At 42.4% G+C, this 21,982-nt stretch overlaps 1 protein-coding gene across 6 annotated transcripts in view; it reads right to left on the bottom strand.

The window, feature by feature from the left end:
* FARS2 (phenylalanyl-tRNA synthetase 2, mitochondrial) overlaps positions 1–21,982 on the bottom strand; it is a 611,740-nt gene that overhangs the window by 166,191 nt on the left and 423,567 nt on the right. The gene's annotated exons all lie outside the window — the stretch shown is intronic.

Below are 21,982 nucleotides of genomic sequence, written 5' to 3'. Positions count from 1 at the left end.
AAAAAAGAAATAATAATAAAAATATATTAAAATACACATTTAAAAAAAAAAAAAACCTAGGCCAGACTGCACTTACCATTTCTCAGATGGTGGTGCCCCCAAAGCACCTCATCCCCTTGGGAAGATGGCATGTGTGGTGGGTGGGCTGTTCCTGGTGTGTAGTGGCAGGATGGCTGGTCCTCGCATGTGACAGGGGAGCCAATCACAATACCTGACGGAGTAGCTGATTTAAGTGCCCTGCACCTGGAGGAGCCACCGTTCACTGCACTCAATGGGATAGCTAGTCATGGCGCCCGGCCGGGTGACTGATAGCAGCACCCAGGATGCAGCTTATTTTAGTGGACTCCTAGACCTGCCTCTGGGCTCCCCATGGGTGTTGCTGGCTACAGAGCCATGCAAGGAGGTTTCAGACTGGGCAGGCTGGAACAGAGGGATCATCCTCTCCCTTGGATCCACACTTCCCCATGTGCAGCCACCCACCCCCAGTGGGGCTCACAGCTGAACAGACCACCCTGATTTTTCCATCTCAATCTCCCCGCCTCTCTCCTCCCTATGAAATACTGAAGACTCTCTTCAATCACTCACACCCAGGATTTGCAGTTTCAGTCATTTTTTCTCATCCCCTACCTTGTCCTACAGAGCAGGAGTGAATCCAGCATACCCTACTCTGCCATCTTCCCACTAGTCCTCCTAAACTATGCCTATTTTATAAGGAAGTAAATTGAGGCACAAAAAGGTTACAACCTGCTCAATTCACCCATGGCCAGCAAGTGGTAGCATCCCCAGGCAGTCTGACCTCTGAACCTGAAAAATGACTACTTAGCATCACTTTCTTAGCCAATTGCAGTTTTGAGAAATAACTGGAAGTAAATGGTGCATCTTTATACACCTGTGAATTACTCTAGATACACCTTTCCCTGAGGTCATTCAAATAGTAAATGCTAGCAACATTTCCCCGTACGGCTCTGTCCTGAGAAGAATCAGGGGAAGCTGCTGCCAGCCTCTGTCACCAAATACAAGTGACAACATGAAGCCCTGGAAACTGGCAGTATGGGCTTCTCCTTTCACTGCTGTTTGAGTGCGTATGTGTCAGGACTGTATTAAGGTGTTATGAGAATGACTGTCAGATTTCATAAATTGGATTCCATTATTCACAGGGAAGTCCCTGCAAAACTTAAGTAAAAATATGCATATGGAACGGGCAATACAATAATAATACTGTACAAAACACACTGTAAGGATGGAAAAATATGACAAATGAAAGGTACTGTCTGTAATAAAAGAGCTGACAGAGGCAAAAAGAAGACCGTAAAAAACTTTGCGGATTTAAAAGTTATGTTCAGATGGAAAAACACATGGTCAGAAGCTTATAAAAATTACAGTGGCCTGGACCCATGTCAAAGATGAGCCCAAGAGGAAAATGTCAGCAAAACAATGAAATCTATTTTTCCTTTCCTTTTTGCTATAAAAGAGAGGAAGATAGGAGAGAAAGATTTTCAACCTATTTTAAAATGCAAATGCCCCTGAGAAGGCATGTTTTAAAGTTCACTCTTATTGGCTGTGAAAACCCTAGAAGGATTTGGCAGGGATGAAACTGCCTTTGCTGTGCCTTTGTCATAATTATGTCACAATTCCTTTAACACTTTCTTGTACTTTCTTCTTTATATGCCTGTTGCCTTCAACTAGACTCATGGTCTTTCCTCTAGTATACAGCACCGATGTGACTCGTGACCAGCAGAGCTCAGGCATTTATAAATGATTTTTGATGAATGACTCACAGATAGAAGAATAAACGAATAGATAAATGGAACAATAGACATAAAAATCAAGTTGTTCAGTGGATGGACAAGAAGTTGAATCAGCATCTGTCACCCAGACAGTGTAGGAGGACGAGTAGGGCTGAAAATTAGAAGTCAATTCTGTAAATATCTGTGACTCTGAATGTCACCACACTCAACCTTTAGTTCCTTACATGGTGGAAGGGACTTTTCATTTGCTCTTGTCCCCCTCCATCTAGTTGCCAAATGAATCAAAGTCCAGCCCTAACTCTGACACTAACTGGCTGGGTAGGGCTGGACAAATCTTGGCTCTCTAGGCTTAATATTCTTGAAAGTAAAAGGAGAAAGTAGGATTAGATGATCTCAAAGATCTCAGTGATAACATTTGATAAATACATAATGAACCATGTGAACAAGTGGAGAAAAGCTGGGGACAGCCAGGGCCTAAGCTACTGCACCAGTTGTGACAGGTCACGTGCAATTAAAAAAAATCTTCCATGTTGCTTATCATACCAGATAATGTCAAGAAGGATCATGGTAAAGAAACAACTGTGGTCCAGACATGGACAATCTGCATAGAAGTCTCCAAATATGTTGCAAAGTCTCAGAGGGGACAATGGTGAAATGCAATGAGGTGTGGCAGGGTCAAGCAATTCCACAGCTTGGGAGGTAATCATTCAAATAAAAAAATAATCGAAGTCTAAAACCGGATATGAGCATAAGCAAAATATTAAGTTATCAGAGTCCGTGGAAAGGATGATTAAGCAATTTCTCATCAATTAAGAATGACCCAATAACTTGTGTTTTTCCTGAGGGGGAAAAATGCTTAATTTCTTCTTTTAGGAAATTCATTTGCTTGAGAATTTCTATGACAGAAATTCCGGTCTTAAATTCTGCAAACAGTATATCCCATTCCAGAAACACTTAGTTCTTTAATGGGAAATTCTTGGTCAATTCCCTTGAGGTGAGAAAACGTCACTCCCCTATGGCCAGGACAATGAAACGCTGAGCAGCATCTGTTCCTTCAAGAAGCAAATGTATGAGTACGTAACTCCTGGGCACTGCTGGAACTCGTGACCACCAGGTATCCCAGAATGATATTTGAACAGCTCCATGCTCACACCCTTGAAGAAAATACATTTTAAAAATTTCCTTTTAACTATTTGGATGAAACTCTCTGTAAAATGGGTTAATGATTCCAAGCTATTCTCTGCAGAATAACAACAACAATAACTTATTACCAACAGGAACCACAAACATTTACTGAGCACTCACTCTGGCCAGGCACCCTTCTGAGTGCTTTTATGGGTTAGTTTATTTAATCTTCACAACAGCTCAATAGTGAGGCTGACACTATTATTATTATTACCCATTTCACAGACGTGCAAACTCAGGCACTCAGAAGCTAACTTGGCTAAGGTCACAAAGCTCATCAGTGGTGGAGCCAAGCTCTGCACCCAGGCAATCTGCCTCTGAGCCCACCCTCCTAACCACGACTCTACACTGCTCCTTTATGAACAATATAAACTTTTATTGGAAACCGAGAGTTATTCTTCTGAATATCAAGTTTTGAAAATGATTCTCTGCTTCCTTTCTCTGCTCTTAAAAACCATTACTGCAATTCAGGCTTCGTGTAGCTAAATGCATGTAACTCCCAGTAGACCACTAACAAGGTAAGGCCCCTTTGAAGGGGCAGAGAAGATGCTAAAGTAGAACAGCCAGCCAAGACCAGTTTCACAGTCACCACCTTCCCGTATCATAAAGGTAGAAAATTCAGATCCCACAGCATGTCGACATCAGCAAACCTATGATAGGAGGGCAAATATTTTCAGTGGCTCCCACATCTTATCTTCCATGCCATTTCCTGTTCCAAGTTTGATTGGGCAATCTCTTTGTGGCAGCCAAGTGTAAAAGATGCTTTCATTGTACCAAGTGGCCCTTAATCTGTATTCAGCCAGAGGGATTTAGGTTCCTGGGTCTTCCTTTAGGTGAAGGGACTATCTTAAAAAATACAGGGATCAGGTTTCCAAGCTGAGAGGAAGCTGGCATCTGAACAATGATAAAGGGTACTTCTTGGTCTGTATTTTTAAAAATATACATGAGATAACCATTGAATTCTCAGGTCTTTTACTTTAGATCATATTATTAAAGTCTCTGTCAAAAGCCAATCATGGGGCATTGGGTGGGCTATCAAGATGCTCCAACATGGATACCCAGGCACAGGGTTTACATTTCCATTGGCATACACAGCAAGGGGGCTTAAAACAGCTGTGTCAGAGAACAAGGTTTTCAAGAAAACATACTACTGGCCTAGTGTTTGTTCAAAACATCACTACCCTGGGCAAGAATTAGAACGTAAGCAGGAGTAGACTGAGCACTCAAGCTTCAGACATTATTCACTCAGCTTACTTCTATCTGTAGGAGGCAGAATCCACAACCACCACATAATAGGGACAACTATGGCGGGAGCTATGATAAAGGGACTACCCTCTTCCTTGCCTTTCACCTTGGTATTTGGAGGCACAGGGAGAGTTTCTAAGAAAAATTGAGATCTTAGTTTTACTAGAAGGCTAACAATGCCCTAGGATTATATACAGCCTAGGATTTTATACAGTGCCCCTGGATTTAAAGTCAGTTTTCAGAATGGTAATTCACGACCACTGCCAAGATAACTCAGTTGCTTCGTAATTATTTTAAGGAACTAATGGACATTGACCAGGAAGTAAGTAATGCATTTTGAAAACTTGGTACATAAATACTTTAGCAATGGAGAAAGAGGAAAGAAACAACCTGCAGATTTAAAAAAAATTTTAATTAGCTTCTGAGGTTGGCAAAATAATGCCCCCACCTTCTTCCTCAAAGTTGTCCACATTCTAATTCCTGAAACCTGTGAATATGGTGCTTTACATGACAAAAGAGACTGTGGAAATGTCATTCAGTTAAGGATCTTGAGATGGAATGTTCTGGATTTCTGGTAGGACCTAATGTAATCTTTATAAAATGGAGGCAGGGGTCAAAGAAGTAGCTGGGATGCTGGGATGCTGGGAGCAGAAGTCAGAGTGATGTGAGAAGGGGCCACATGCCAAGGAAGGCAGGCAGCCTCTTAAGCTGAAAAAGGCAAGGAAATGGGTTCTTCCTTAGAGCCTCTGGAATGTGGCCTGCTGACACCCTGATTTTATAGCCAAGTGAAACCGATTTTGGACTGCTGACCTCCAAAACTCTTAAGATAATACATGTATGTCATTTTAAGCCACAAAGTTTGTCGGAATTTGTATTAGCAGCCATAAGAAACTAAGACAGCTTAGTTTGGTGTGGTGACAAGTGGGCTCCTATATACAAACATCAATGAAAAACTATGTAGTCAGAAGGATTATTATGTTAAGGATCTAATGTTAAGGAAAGAGCTTTCTCAGATAACATGGTGGGTTCCTGGGTTCGGGTTTCCTGGGCTTAGGAAGCCAGTGTTACCTGGAGCAACACAGGGAGAGAAGAGCAGCATGTACTGAAAGGATGGAAGCTGCAATGTCCTCACAGACTGGCCTTATGAGCACAGCAGTAAGTGTTTCCAACATCAGGAGGTACAGCAAAGCTTTAATTTCTCATTTAATATCTTCTGCAATCTTTATAATGCCAGAAATGCCACCCTTGCAAAGTTTTGGGTCTTTTGGTCTCAAAAGCTCCTTAGCCTTACCAAATATCCTACTAATAGTATGGAGAAAGGCAGTACCCTAACCCTAGGAGCAACTAAAGCAGTCTGGGCTATTATTCACAAAGGATGTATCTGTCTGACAACATTGTTCTTTTAGGGATAAATATTTTAAAAATCATCTCTGGGAAAACATTTAAAGATTCTGATTTAATCTCTCTAAAACTGTGATTGGCTCACAGTGCAGTAGAGACTGGGACGGTGTCAGCTGGCACCATACTCTGCCTGAAGGAAACAGGATGGAGGGGATGGGTCGGGCGGGCCAGGGAAGGATGGGAGAGCCCAAGGCAGACCCTGCGGGGGTCCAAGCCTGGCTCTCATCCATGGCCTGCTGCTTGCCACCACTCCCCGAAGGCCTGAGGGCCTTAGTGCAGACTCAGAGGGCCAGAGTTTCTACCACCTGATGGGCTGGTACCTTTGGGAATGCACTGGAGAACTTGTGCTCCACTGATGCTGGAATGTACATACAGAACCCATTTCAGCCAAACCCCAAGACTGGCAAGAACTGTCCAGCCTTGCCAAAGGCTAATATCACACCAAAGACTAATGTCCCACAGGCATTAAGGAGCAGACTTCTGAATGGTCATGGAAAGCATAAGTGAGAGTCAGAACAAAGGAAAGGCAGCCCTACCTTCCTCGACTCTTCTAGGGGCTCTGGCTGATCTGTACACTCCATACAGGAGCCCTGTTTTGTTCACTATGAATCCCCAGCACCCAGAGGGGCACCTGGTACACAGCAGGCACTCAGATTTGTTGAATGGTGATATGAATGAATGAGTGAAGGAATGGAAAGAGGCCAGAGATGAGTTTATCTTATAATTAAAACAGAGCACATTCCTAAGATTCAGCTTATATTCCATCTCTTCTTGATCCCTGAAATGAAATACCATCTCCTCTGCATCCATGGAGGGAGACAGTATGTCCCTCTCATGTGCTGTTGTTGTCAGTCTTGTATTGCTGTTACTTAGTTCTCATTATTCTCCTCTCCCCCAAAATTGTGAATTACTAAGTAAGCTGGCCTTACTCACCTCTGTATCTACTACAGCCAGTCCAATGCTTTCCATATAGTAAATACTCAGTAAGTATCAGTGGATTTGAATTAGTAAAGGATCTTTTCTTCAATTTTTTGGAGGTGTGTGGATAGCATCTAAAAGGTCACTTAGATGCCTGAGCAGAAGAGTACAGTAAGCCAATATACTCTTTTTTTTTAAATAAAAATCATAATTACTCTATAATAAGAACTACTGTAAAATAATAAGATGAGAGATCCTCTCATAAGAGGGTTCAGGTTTATTAATACCTGAGGTGCTGCCAGAAGGAAAAAGCATTTTTTAACCGATACAGAAACATTTGATATATATACACACATATGATGATTTGCTAATAGGCTTTCTCTCTCTTTGAAGAGATAAAAATAAAATGGCATATTGCATTGAACAACAGGCATATGGTAAGCTTTATAAATATGCACATTCTGTCTCTCTTTTCCTCTCTCTCTCTCTCTCTTCCCTTTATACACCCCCAAACCCCAAACTCTCTGCCTTCCAAGATACTGGCCTCTTGCCCTAGTTTGAGATGCCTTAACTAAAACAGTCAGGATCTTTGACACGATCATTTCCTTATAGACTGTCTGGCGGGAAGCTTTTCCATTATCACCAGCCAGGAAATGCACTGGCTGCTTGTTCCCCAAGACGCAATCAGTTGCTTTCAGTGTCCTTCCCATCAAAGCTGGAGGCTTCTCTCCAACCATGTTAGTTCCACCCTAGGCTGGCCATCTGCTGAGCCTCAGTTCAGGCTCCCAAAAAGCCCACAGATGTGAACAAGTACTCATCAAAGGGCTCTGTCAACAGATTCTCTACTTTTCTTTCCTTGGCTGGGAGTTATTGATTATGAAGTGAAAGGCTAAGGGGTAACTGGGCAAATTCGAGAGAGGCAAATGGTGGGTCAATATGGCACAGTGTCAATCTTCGATTTCTTTACGTGATCGGAACGTGTCCCTAAAAGAAAAAGGAAGGAGGAAAACTAGCATTTACAGAGTTTCCAGGAAGATGAAACATTTATTTCATACCAGTACTGCAAGGTATTTAATCCTTTCTAAAAGGTATTTTCTATTTTTACCAAAGTTATATTTGTACGTACTTGAAGAGTCAGATAGTTCTGTAAGGTTTACTAAGGAAGAGGGCAACCCCCAACCCTGACTCTGCCACTGTCGATTCTCCAGAGGCAATCCATTTTCAACTCTTGTGTTGATATTTTGGGTATTTATTTCTATATCTTTAGATAAGATACTTGTCTTTCCCCCCCCTACATTCTTTTCTTCCTTTTTTTTTGGTTTTAGGCATTATATTTTAGCTTTCTGCTAATATATAAGCTCTTAGCTCTCTTTCTTCCTTGTCTCTCCCCTAACCCCGAAGTCCATGCACACTTATATCCTGCCATCTTCCCAACAGCTTCATGTTATGGCTTTGTTAGACCACGATTAGGTTATGTAAACACATTCCCTACTGAGCCTCTTAGTAACATGAGTCCTTCTCCTTTGCTTTCAAATTTGTGTTGTTTCTAGCTTTAATAAGTGTGCCAACTTTTCATGAGCTCCATTTTCTACGACCTTAGGCAGTACTTTTATGTACTTCTCCTGTTGTAAAGGAGGTGGAAATGGGGTGTGATTATCATGTGTATGCACTTGGCAGCCAAACTACCTGAGTTCAAATCTCAGTTTGTTCATTTATTAGATGTGTGTCTTTGGGCAGATTACTTAAGTGCCTCAATTTCTTCATTTGTAAAACAAAGATAATAGTGCTTATCTACCGAACAAAGCTACTTATTAGGATTTAATGAGTTCATACATGTGGGTTTAGAGTTGTGTCTGACCAAAGTGAACACTCAATAAATATAAGTGGTGATGATGATTATCAGGTATTCAATTAATTTCGTCTTCCTGAAGGTGTCTCTCTTGGAGCTTCTGACCTGCTCCAACCTGGACTGATTGCCCTCTGGCTGATCACTGCATATCTGCTGTCATGGGAGCATCCTTCACAACATCGTGCTGATATCATATTTCGTGGAGCTGGCCTTGGTTTACATCTCACTTTGGTGGGACACACCCTCCAGCGGTCTTAAATGTCTGGAAGTATCATTCTTCTACCTTCAGGTTTGACTGGTAATTTAGCTGAGCATCAGATTCTAGGTTGAAGATTGTTTTTATTCAAGCTTTGGATGGCATTGCTTGTCTGGTTTCTAGGGCTACTGCTAAGATGTCTGATAGTGTATTCCGATCTATACTTTCTTTCCCTCTCTCAGCTTCTGGGATCTTGTTTCCTTCATTTGGTACAGCATTGAGAGTCTCTTGGCATGGCTCTATTTTCAGTTATTACACTGGGTACTCGGTGAGTCCTTTTAATTTGGAAACTCATATCCTTCAGTTTGGAGAAACTTTATTTAATTGTTTCTTTGTAGAGTTCCTCTTCTACATTTTCTCTGATCTCTCTGGAACTCTTCTTATCTGGATTATCCTGTACTGGGCTTTACTTATGTTTTCTCTAAAATTTCTCTTTTTCATTTTATTCCTCTTTTTAGGCGATTTCCTCAACTTTTCATCCCTTCAATTGATTTTTACTTTTCTGCTGTCACATTTCTAATACTCAAGAGCTCTTTTTTTTTGTCCTTGGAATATTTCATTTTTCAACTGGATCTTGGTTTTGTTACCAAATGCAACCAATATCTTCACTTCCTTCTCTGAGGATGTTGATGACAAGATTTCTTTCCTTCTCCTTCCACAGTCTGATGCCTTCAAGCTGCTTTTATTGTTTGCTTTGGTTTGTTTTGCTATCTTTACAGATGCCTGATGTTTCCTGAATATGCGCTCACATTTAAGAGTGGGCTGCTTCTGCCCTACATGTTTTGCACACATATGCACATGAAGGCTAGGGATTGGTGACTGGTGTTTACGGAAGAGTAATCCAGATGCTGGTTTCTTGGGGAACCACTGGAGTCAGTATACTTAGTTCTTTTCTCATAAACTGCTTAGAGGGTAGGAGTCTTTTCTCATAAACTGCTTAGAGGGTGGGAGTGTATAAATCCAGCTACCTGGCTCCAGGGAGGCAAGTAGGGGAAGGATGGGATCCTGTGGTATGTTGAGTTACGTATCCCAATTCAGACATTGTCTGACTTTTAAAAATCATTCCTGTGGGTATGAATCCACTGTAAATAGGACCTCTTAAAGCTGTCAGTTTTAGCCAAGGTGTGGACCAACTGAATGAGTTTGGTTCTTTCTGCAGATTATCAGAGTCCTTTATAAGCAGAAGAAATTCAGACACAGCAGGGGAGAAAGCCTCAGGGAGGAGCCAAAAGCTGGAAGTCAGTAGAACCCGGAAGAGAAAGGAAAGGACGTCACCATGTGATACAAGGTAGGGACACTAGCCAAGTGTCAGACTTTGGGGAGAAAGTGTCACCTTGCTGATGCCTTGATTTTCGACTTCTAGCCTCAAAACCACGAGCCCATTGTTTAAGCCAACCCCCCGTGTGATATTTGTTATGGCAGCCTGGTAGAATAAGACAGATTTCAACCACCAGTTAACTTTCACTTCATCCCCCTTCACCTCAGGTGTCCCCAAAAGCCAGAGATCCTCTCATCCTCTCTAGATGATAAATCTCCAGACCTCTACCAAGATGAAGGTGTGCAGTGCATTGGGCTAGGTGGTCAACTTCCCGCACAGACTTGGAAAGGAAATCTGTGATTCTCCTTCTCAGACAGACTTTCAACAGACAGTCTTGGTCTTAGCCTCATCTTTAGCCCTATTTCCAGAGGAAACTGGCACTATTAATTCCTGAATCTTTTAGGGTTCTATAGTTTAGATTGAGTTGCTTTTCAACATCCCCCATTGCCAACTTGGATTTCACCTTTCTTGGGTCTCCTAAGATAGCTACCACATCTCCATTTACTTTTTAGCTTCCAATATTATGTTGCTGATGTCTCCTTTCCCATTTACTTAGTCCTTGATTAATTTATGCCTAAAAAAAAAAACTCTTTACTGCTAACACAACAGCATTTTGAGAGGGAACTGAGGTTAATGCCTGCATTCAATCTGTCAGCTTTAATCAAAAGCCTATTAACCTTACTTCTTACTGGTAAAGTAACTGAGGCACCTGCAGAGGATAAGTGATTTGTTCCAGCTCCCAAAACCAGTAAGAATGTTAATTCAGATCTGTTATGTCCTTTCCATGATGGCACATTCCCTCTCCAGGTGAACACGAGCCTCTACCATGGGAGCAGTCTACTTAGACATATGCCCTATTTTGAGATCAGTACCAAGATAAATATCATTTAACTCTGAAGATTCAGGTCCTGCCCCTCAGTCTACTGCTATTCCACATGCCACCCCCCACCCTTGCTCAGCGAATCCTATCAGGCTGGGCCTCTGACCCTGGATTGCAAGGATCTTAGCAGGGAAGGAAGAAGGAGTAGGTTCAACATGAGGACCATTCTCTTATTTAGTAGACAGTTAAATAGTTATGACACTACTTTTCTCAATGGTCCAAATACTTTTGGGAAATCAAAGAAGCCCCTTTTCAGTAAAAGGGGTGGGGGCGTCTTTTTACTAAAAGGCAACGAGACTGATGCTCCGCATCCTCACTCACCAACAGTTGTTGCTTTCATCTCATTAGCAACCCTAGTCCCTGTCACCTGAACTTGTTCTGTGGATCCCTGTCAGTCCAGGGGATAAAAGCACAGGTTCTACAATCAGACAGGGTTTAAATCTCATCTATGTCATTTATTACTTGTGTCACTTTGGGCAAGTGACTTCTATTCTCTAAGTCTCAGTTATCCCACTTAGAAAATGGTAATAATAATAATATTTAATTTATGGAGTTGCCATTAGGTTTAAATGAGACCATGTGTGTTAAAGCATTCAGTGCACAACACCTGGCAGTGCATTGTGAATGGGTCCTAGCTAATGCTCTGTTCTCTTTTTATTATCACCTTCAAGAGATGTTCACGTTGCAAAAGCATTAGAGATTCATTAAAATATCTATGTTCAGAGAATTGTGTTATGCCTTGTAGAGGACACAAGAATCGAAAAAAAAAGAGGGAAGTTGTCTGCAGTGTGGAACCAGGTAGCATGAGCTGTGCAGGTACACGGTATGACGTTGCTGGGACAGCCAGCCAGTCAGCAGGTGAACTCTGGGGCTGCCAGAAGCTGGCTGCAACATCTCTGGAGTTGCTCTCCCCTATCTCATATCTTCTAAACAATTCGAACTGGGGATAGAAACTTTGGTTCGGTAAAAGTTTAAAAGAATAAATGATTCAAGCTACTAGGAGGACTCTGGAGATGAACGATCTATTTTCATGCCGAAGACACAGAGAAAAACACGGTACCCAAAGAAATGTTCTTTAAATTATATGAATAGCGTGGCTGAGAGATATAGGCACTATATAGATACAGAACAAACAGATGTTAACTACACACTTTATCACATCAGCCATAACTTTGCAAGACTCATTAATTCAAGGAGACTTAGGAGCTGTTGTAATTACAGAAATTAACCCTCTGACAAATTGGGGCATGCTGTGTGTCGCGGATTTTGTCAAGACATTTTGTAATAAGACTGTCAAGATAGAACAATGAGGGGCTCCTAAGTCCCAGCCTTGACTGTTACCCCACAACACTGTAAATATGCAGGATGAGGTTGTTTATGTGTTCAGTTTGTTCAACCTCTATTTGCTAGGGGCCTGCTAACTGCCGGGTTTTGCCCTGGACAGTGGAAGTAGAGCCCTCACACTACAGAGCTCTTGCTCCCAGCCATTTTTATTCAGTGAAAGAGAAATAATATTTCCATATAATTAAAATACTTTAAGGAAAATAAGAAAGGATAGTTGACTTGAATGATATATCTCAAATGAAGAGAGCTGGGTAAAAAATAATAATCCAGCTTTTGGGATTTGTATTCTTTGAAGGGTAGAGAGAGAGGAGTAAAGGAGAGGGTGAAAGAGAAGAAAAGGAAACATCATGAAGGAAGTTAAGGAGCTCTGGGGCTCCTTAAAAAGAAACCAAAAAAGACACTCATCTGCAGACCTTCAGGTCCAAAGGACCCCAGTTTCCTCCTTTGCCAATTCCCTCCCACCTGGGTAAATCCCAGTCCATTGGAGGGGGACACAAAGTGGTGGAGGCAGGGAGTGGAATAAGCTGCCCCAGGGGAGCTTGATGTCATCAGACTAGAAGCTCAGGCTGCAGGGAGTTCTGGGGGAAACTCTTATTCTTGCCAGCAAGTGGGAGCAGTTAATGGAGAGTTGCACTTAGGAAGCCAGTGCTGCTTCTGAAGTTTGAGAGAGGCCTTGGTGTTAGTTGGCTGGAAGAAGAGACTGGCTGGCTGCTCAGAGATATCTCATGGTGGTATTCAACTTGGTGAATTTACCCTGGTTTGGGATATGTGACTTTATCAGCTCTCCTGAAGGGAACTTTTCTGAAATTATTCTGGGTCTCTCAGAATATGTAGAATCCAAACAAGAGTATAGTTGCTTACAGTAAGAAACAAAATTGCCATAGAGACCAGAATGTGGTTTGTCTGACACTTTACAGATATTAAATCATATAATTCTCACCTCCGATTACAGCAGAAGGTATTGTTAGCACCATTTTACAGATCAGGAAATTGAGGCACAGAGAGATATGATCTGAACCCAGGTTGTCTGCCTCTCAAGTTCATGCCCTTAACCATTGGGTTATACTCTAACGACAGGAGTTGAAGAAAAGAGGTGACTCTAGAAAGTTGTTTGAGTCTCTGGGTGTGTGTTGGTATCATTCAGTGGAGATTCTATGGAAATTAATGTACTTGCTAGAATTTTACTTGCACAGAAGTCCAGTCATCTTGCCCTTGACACTTTAATATGTGGCCGTCATGCTTTATTTAGATTCTTTGTGTTCTGCTGAATTTAAAGCCTGGTGCTGAACTTGTAAGGCACTCGCTTCTCTAACTTTCTGAATGAAGAAAGCAGTGATTTGGGTGAGTCTGCTAAAAATAAGTTATATATTTTCCATGATGGTATAGAATCATAGCTAATCAGTCAATTACCAGAAGTTTTTTGGTAGACACTGGTCCACTATTTATGCAGGGAACATACCTCTCAGGTCCAGGCCGGGACGTAACTTCGTGTTCTTTCTTTCCTGGTTTATAATGTTAACTTTCATTGTATTTTGAGAACATGATTGATTATTTTAAATTCTAGTTTTAATTCTGCGCATTCCTTCTCATATTCTTGGCCTTGTCTATAGATGAATGCAGTCAACAAATATATTCTGATGGCCTGCTATGGGCCAGACAATGCCGAAGATACAAAGGCAAAGAAGGCGCTGGCCCCTGGCAAGGAGGGAGGGAGGGTAGAAAGAGGCAGGAAGGCAGGTAGGCCTGGAGTCGACTTTGCTGCTTGGAATGGGTAGAAGTGAAGGCTTTCCTGGCAAGAGTGGCTAATTGTATTAACAGCTCCATCCTTACTAACTGTGCTTGAGGAATACAGCAAAATAACTCAAACAAAATTGCATTTGGGCCATTGTTTTCCTTTCCTTGCTTCCTCTCCTTGCTTCTTAATCTCAAACCTGTCAATGCTAGCAAGGAGATATGGTACCCCCACCCTAGCGAAAATATTCACACAAAGCTAGGGAAAACTAAAAAGTACTCATATATTCCAAAAGCAGAAACTGCTCCTAAGAAATGCAGTTGATAATGAAACTTGGAAATAATCATAATTGTTGTAATAAACAGATTCATAATCCAAACCCTTTCTGACATTCCTATTAAATCCCCTCCTCTTCTCTAGGACAGAGGGACTGCTGAGTGGACTTCAAGGCCTGCGACTGGGAACCAGACGCGTGACAAAGGAAGGGACTGCAAGAATCACATGGTTCAATCCTCTGACCTTACAGGTGGGAAGCAGGCTCAGGGAGGCTAAGTGACTTGCCAAGGCCACACAGCTAGTTAGTGACAGAGCCATGTTGCCTGGATATCTTTTCCTAATCTACCTCTCATTGCAGTATTGTAGCCTCAATATCAGGACATCAGACATACTTCGAAAAGAATGAGATGCCATGGGAATAAGAGTGTCGCTTAAAAAGTCACAATGAGGAATGAAAATGGGTATAGCCATCATGGAAGGCAATATGGCAGTTCCTCAAAGAATTAAATAAAGAATTACCATATGTCTTGGAAATTCTACTCCTAGGTATATATACAAAGAGAGTGAAAACAGGGTCTAATACAGATACTTGCATATCAATATCCACGGCAGCATTATTTATAATAGCCAAAAGGTGGAAGGAACCCAATATATAAACAAAATGTGGTATATATCCATATAATGGAATATTATTTGGCCATAAGAAAGAATTAAGTTATGAGACTTGCTGCAGCATGGAAGAACCTTGGAAACATCGCACTTAGTGAAATAAGCAAAGCGCACAGAACAAATGTTGTGTGATGTCATTTATAACAGATGATTAGAAATACCAAATTTGCAATAATATAAACTAGATTAGAGGTGACCAGGGGATGCAAAGAAAGTGAGAAGGGGGAGTGTTTGGAAAAATAGAAGGGAAGCAAGGAATGTAGGGAGGAAGGGAAGAAGTCATAATTGGGGTTACAAAGTAATCCCCAAGAAAACCTCAGCATTCTTCTCCAGGGTCTCCCTGACCCTTGCCGCTCTCCTCCCTGGTCTGGTTTCTTACCGTACTTAAAAATTAATCTTCCTCCCCATCTGCCAATTCAGGAGAAGCTTACACTGAAAAACACCAGCTAGATCCTGAGAACTGGATGGCCTCTTTGTACCACTCTGGTCCCCTACCTCTGATGGCCTGTGAGTGAAAAAAACCACATGAACAAGCCTTCCTCTTTTGAGAAAGTGTGAGACGGTCAATCTTCACCTGGCACTAAAAATGGCAGAGCTGAAAAGGTTCTTTGTTGAAAGGCACATGGCTTATCTACCCTCTAGCCTTTGGAAACATATGAGGACCATGCAATTAATTTTCATGTTCCCATGTGTTCATTTTTGAAGCCCCAGGTTGATTCAATGCAGCCAACTAGGCCAGATAAAAGATTCGCCAAAACAAAGGCAGGGCTCCACCAAATCACTGACTCTCCACTTCTCAGATTCCGTCCCTTTCATAAGGGACAGCCTCCACATGCCCATTTTATTTTTCTTGTGTTGCCATTAATGCTGCAGTTTGCGCTTGAAAGAAAATTTCAGAGGACAGTGGAGCAGGGGGACAGCTGTGTGTCCCAAACCAAGGCAGGTCTGCTCTTCAGCTTTCTCTCTCTCCATTCCTAAGTGAATCTGTGAAATGCAGCTGCCTAAGTGTGGGGCAGAGAGAGAGCCTGGCACTCTCCCTTCGTCCCTTTGGGTTTGTTCATCTGTTTACTCTCTCTGTCAAGGAAGTATTCAAATCCACCTCACAGCTTAATTTACTTTGCTCATGACTCTAACTGAACAAATCTAAAAATGAGAACAGATGCACTGTCCCTGAGCCTTGGCCAAATTTCTGCATAGGTACTCAAAGCTTGTTCTGGCTTTTTCAGTTCAGCCTGGAAAGGGTTTAAAGGCACTCTTGCCCAGTCCATAATTTCACACCAAAGGCACGATGATGGGCATTTGCTGTTTCAGAGGGAGCTAATATTTACTGATGGATGAAAGGATTGCAAGATATATAATCTAGGAAGGATTAATGCATCCTGGATGGTCTTATTCCAGTCGGTTGGTCAGCTTTTAAAGCAAAGATGTTTCAGAAGGTACTATTTTGTCCCTAAATATAACGTCTTCAGAATTACAAGATCTGAATTGCCTATGGGAGTTTATTTAGTCTATTTCCCAATTTACAACAAGGTGACCCCGAGTTTGCAGCTATTCCCATTTGTAAACATATTCAGAGGATGAACGCGATTCCAAGTCAGTCACTCATTCTTGCTTCTCTCAATCCCTTTGCAGGGGATAAGAATTTTTAAAAAACTCTCTCATCGATGGGAGTATGCAGACAGGATGAAGCCTAGAACACTGTCAGATAAGCAAGCATCCGATGAAATAAAAATGGGAAGATGGAATCCTGCAGCTTCCAAACTTTTCTTTGGGTGGGGAGTGGAGTGATGGGGAGTACTACCCAGCAAAGATGCTTTCACAGAAATCACATGGCTAAGGATGTGGCCCGTGCTCTCAGGATGGTCTGAGTAGCTATGCTGCACCAGGTGGAGACAAGGATTAAAAGGGCCTTTTACTCAGGCTGGTACCTCTTAAGGGAAGGCAGGGCAGGCCCAAGGATGGCTGTCCTGCAGCTCAGGGTGGGATCTCTGTGCTGTGGACAAATGTGGGTGACTTTCTCTCCATGGGCACTGCCTCACGGGCTGGGGGGAGTCACCGAATGGAACATTTCAGCTTCTCAGCACGAAGGTGTTTTCATATTCTGAAGAGTTTGGAAGCACATTCTCACAGGTACAGTAAATACCCCAGCAAGCACTGCAGGCCAAGGACCTCTTCCCTCCTTTACAGAGCACAAGCAGACTTCACTTTTTCCACAATCTGAGGTTCTCCTAGAGTTCTCCTTCACTAGTGGAGGTATCCGAAGCCTGTTATTTCTTCTCCCAGGTCCCTGGTGTCCACTGGGGATGAATGAGGCTCTGGTTCAACCACTGTCTGTGTTTGGAAATTGGTGCCTTAGCACCCGGGCAGCCCAAATCCATCTCTGCCACTGGACCACCTCTGAACTCAGGCTCGCACGCTGCCGAGAGTCAGCTAGCCACCCTGGCTATGTCTTAAAAAAAAAACAGAGTGTGCTAAGTGACCACAGCCCCACGGCTGCTATCATCAGGGCTGCCCCAAAGAGTGGGGGAAATGTTGACTGAACAAATGAGCAAAGGAGGACTTGGCTGCCTGGAGCTTCCGTGCTTATTAAGTAACACCCCCCTCCCTGCCCTTACGCATGCAATGCAGCTCTGATTCGAGATTTTCCTGTCTTATATTCCTTTTATGCCCCTCTAATCTCACATCTTGTTTTTAATCACAGCCCACAGTGAAACACATGTAAGGTAATTACTCCTCCGTGCACTGCGTTAGTGCTCATTGATTAGAAATCATTTTGAGGGAACACTAGAACAAGGAGTTCTGATCAAAGCAGGATTAGGATCACCCTCCTCCTGGAAGAAATTTATTGTGAGTACGTGAAGATGGACCAGAGGGAGTTAAGAGCATTTTCTTTCAGGGCGGAGCTAGTTATTTCCTTAATTTAAAGAAAATATTGCTAAAACCAAAAAAGCTAGTTAGCCATCAAGCTTTTGCTTGAAGCTCATGCTCTGAATCCATCGTGCCATTTCCCTGCAAACCCATCTCTCTGGGTTGAGGCCGTGTTCAGGTCCAGATGTCATACAGCACAGGGCCAGACCCAACCACACCAGAGCCAGCGTGCCTCGTAGAATCGGTCCAGCTCTGGGGACCAGGACCTGGTTGAAGCTTTTAAAGCATGAAATAAGGCTGCGGTGGGCTTACTACTCCAGGGAGTTTCACACTGGTCCCCATTTTCTGTGCCTGACCTACCAGAGGACTTGGCTCTTAAGTGGGGATGTGAATAGCACAAAACATTTCAAATTTGTCCTTCTCGGAAGCTTCTTCCAAAGGTGTGCAAATTATTCTCTTGTTTAGTTAATCTGGAGAGCCAGCATTCAAGGCCTGAGACAGAAGCTGGGGAGAGACGTACAGGAGAGGGGATCCCCTTTTTGGGGAGGGGGTACATTTAAAAATTCCCCTTTCATTTATCTTCTGGAGGTGCTGGGCTTAGATTCCACATAAAGGGGGAAAGCAGAACATGCTATAATGTCAACTCTCATTTACTGTTTTAGATAGGGTATTTAAAAACGGTTTGAGAACTGAGAATATTTTTTCAGAGTAATAGTTTTACCTTGAAATCAACTATCATTCGTCTTTAATCCAAACTAGTCAGAAAGCCCAAACAATGGACGAATGAATTAAAACCAAAAAACGTCCTATCAGGGATTTATAATATTCAGAAGAGCACTTCTCATGGATTATTTTGGATCAGTACAGCTCAGGCTTATATCTCCACTATACATTTTATAGTGCTGCTCTATAGTGTACACATTTCCCCCAAAAAATGATGAGCTACAGGTGTCTAAAATATGAATTATATATGTATGCCCATACATATGTACATATGCATTACAATATACATACACTCATACATACACATACAAACATATACATACACACATACATATGAATTATTAGCATAAGTCTTTGGCTAAGGGAATTTTATTCACTCAGTGAATATTAATATTTATGGTAAGCACCGAGGATAGAAGATGAAAAGCATTCCCACCCTCAAGCAGTTTATACTCTAGTGGGAGAGACATAAAATTAGCAAGTGAAGTAAAATACTGGTAGCCTTCTGATAGATGTCTGTCCACATAGGTATAGTGAAAACCAAGGATGGACAACTTCCTCTAGAAAACCAGGGCATCATGAAAGGTTTTCTAAAGGTGGTGGTTCTGGAGCTGCATCTTGATGGTGTTTTCCTGGTGGCCTCTGTATTTGAGCTCTTTGCCACCTGGTCACCCAGGCTTGCTATGAGTGGTGACTCCCAAATCACTGGTTTGGATGAACAAGCATCTTTGACATTGGCTCACTGGGCCAGTGTTGGTCCTGAGTTTCATTACCTGCGCACATATTGCTTTGGCATCAAGGGGAATGCAGCCTGGGAGTGTGGGGTTATGAGAACTGCTGACACGCAAAATATAATGGTCAGTTCAATGTTTGGAGTGGACATTCGACCGCAACCAAGATGCCTGTTGAATGGAATCGGTTAGTGCCCCTGCTGAGTCTGAAGATGCACCATTGTGGAAAAGAAGAGCACTGAGGCAATGGGGTTTTGAAATAAGGACCATCTTCTGGAACAGCTGTGTGCTAGTTTGAAAGGATGCATGTACCCTACAAAAGCCATGTTTTAATCCTAATCCCATTTTGTAAAGGCTACTGTTTCTTCTAATCCCTATTCAGTACTGTATGTTTGGAACTGTAATTAGATCATCTCCCTGGAGATGTGATTTAATCAAGAGTGTTTGTTAGACTGGATTAGCTGGAGGTGTGTCTTCACCCATTTGGGTGGGTCTTGATTAGTTTACTGGAATCCTACAAAAGAGGAAACATTTTGGAGAAGAAGAGATTCAGAGAGAGCAGAGCAGAATGACACAGCCATGAAAAGCAAAGGCTATCGGCTGGCGACCTTTGGAGATGAAGAAGGAAAATGCCTCTCGGGAAGCTTCATGAAACAGGAAGCCAGGAGAGGAAGCTAGCAGATGACGCCGTGTTCACCATGTGTCCTTCCACATGAGACTTCATTGGCCTTCTTGAACCAAGGTATCTTTCCCTGGATACCTTTGATTGGCTATTTCTATAGACTTGTTTTAATTGGGATATTTTTCTGGCCTTAGAACTGTAAACTAGCAACTTATTAAATTTCCCTTTTAAAAAGCCATTCTGTTTCTGGTATATTGCATTCCGGCAGCTAGCAAACTAGAACAAGCTGCTTACTATTCTCCCAGTGCTCCTCCTCTCTGTAAGAGGAAAGCTGGCCTTGTCTCAGCCTGCACTGAGAGCAGGGCAGTGGTGGCTTATTGGGGAGCCTCTGCTGCTGTCCTAGTAGCTACGTGAGTAAGCCAGGCCCAGAAGAAATAAAATACAGATGCTTCAATGGGGGTATGGCAACTCCCAGGCATAATTTGGTTGTTTTGTATGATATGAAGCAAAGTCAGGCCTGATACCTCTTCTTTAATTTCTGCCACCCTACTTAGTAGCTGTTCAGTCCTCTCATTTGACCACTTTATAATATAGTAATACCTTCTCCAGAACAAGTGTTCCCTGGTATATGTGCATGTATGTGTATATATATATATATATACACATACGCATACACACCCATATATGATGACAGGAAAGACAGGCGGAAAGATACATACTCATGAAAAAGTATCTTAGGGATACAGCCTGCAAAATCTTAGTCTAACAGTGAAGAAGTTATAGTAAAATGGAGGCCTGGCATAATAAAAAATAAATTATTCAGAAACCCGCCAGATAAGTTCAGAGCTTTATTAATGAAAGAGACAATTTACTTTAAGAAAATCACAGGAACCTATTTGGGAAGAAGTGGTCCAAAATGAGGGAAAGAAAACAAGTGGTCCTTCAAAGACCTTCAGTGTCCTTGCTCGATGCCCCAGAAACCTGGAGAAAAACACTGGCAGCTCTATTCACACAGGCCTAGGAGAAAACGACCCGTCCTTGCAGGTTAGTCTGGTTCTGAAAGAAGGAGACTGCCTGTTTGTCAATGAAATGTTCCAAGTACAATATATCATACAGCCTTTTCAAGACCCAACTTCAAGTGCCCTCCTTCTGCATTGTTCTTAGCTGAGCCATTTGCAAATAAAGAACAGAACTTTGACTAAAGAAGACAGGAAGGGAGGCCTGATTCCCTAATTCTCAATAGAATGCAGTCGTTCCCCAGGCACCCTGGAGTTCCCGTGTGGCATTTATGCAAATGGACTGACTGACCTCCCAAACCAACCCCGTTCTTCTGTGGGGCAAGTAGAATCCACTTCTCATTCCTGAAAATTCCCAAAGATATTCTGAAGATAATTGACATGATTGCCAGAAGGATGCAAATCTTTATGAGTTCTTTAAGTCTGAGCTATAAACATTATAACATTTCATATGCAAGTTTCAAATAATACCTGAAAGCACCATGGCTTCTGGTTAAGTGATAATTCCCAAGACAGGACGCAAAATATAAAGAAAGAGTAGCAGGCACTGGAAATACATTGGCAGCCAAACAGAAGGCTGAGGAAACATGTGTTCAAATTAAAAATTCAACTACCTTGGCTTTTCAAATATTTTGATGTAATTTAAGCATGTCAACTTATTTTAGACTTATTATACCAATATTTTAGATGATGAATCAGTGGCTCAAAAATACCAAGTGACTTGCTCAAATGAGAAAGAAGCTGGGAGCGGGGTTAGTTTTAGAATGCAGGTCTTTTTCTACAACACCAACTGATTTAATCGTATATGCCTTTTAGAGAAACCCTTTAAAAAGTAGATTTTATCTTGTAGTGGACAGGCTATGCAAGTTACCTGCCAGTGATGAATGTCCTCTGGGAAGCCTCAGAGTGTTGGCCACCCCAAGCGCCCCAGTATAAGGCACCACGCTTGGGGCCAGGACCCCTTCAACAGGCGTCAAGTGACTGAACCAGGGTGGTCTGAGCTCTAGATTGCCTGGTGACTCTCTGGGCCCATCAGGTTCTTCTCCTGGGAAGGCTGGACAGGCCACACCCAGGTACAGCGCCATCAGTGGCAGCAGGACCAGTCAAAGCAGTCAACATATGGCACCTGGGGCATGTGCGCCCCAGAGTATAGTGGAAGGGGGGGACAGGCTCAGAGGTGGCCAGTGAGGCACCCTATGTG

Source organism: Tamandua tetradactyla, chromosome 25 (genome assembly GCF_023851605.1).
Source record: "Tamandua tetradactyla isolate mTamTet1 chromosome 25, mTamTet1.pri, whole genome shotgun sequence".
Taxonomy (NCBI): domain Eukaryota; kingdom Metazoa; phylum Chordata; class Mammalia; order Pilosa; family Myrmecophagidae; genus Tamandua; species Tamandua tetradactyla.
This window is presented reverse-complemented; position numbering and strand designations above follow the sequence as displayed.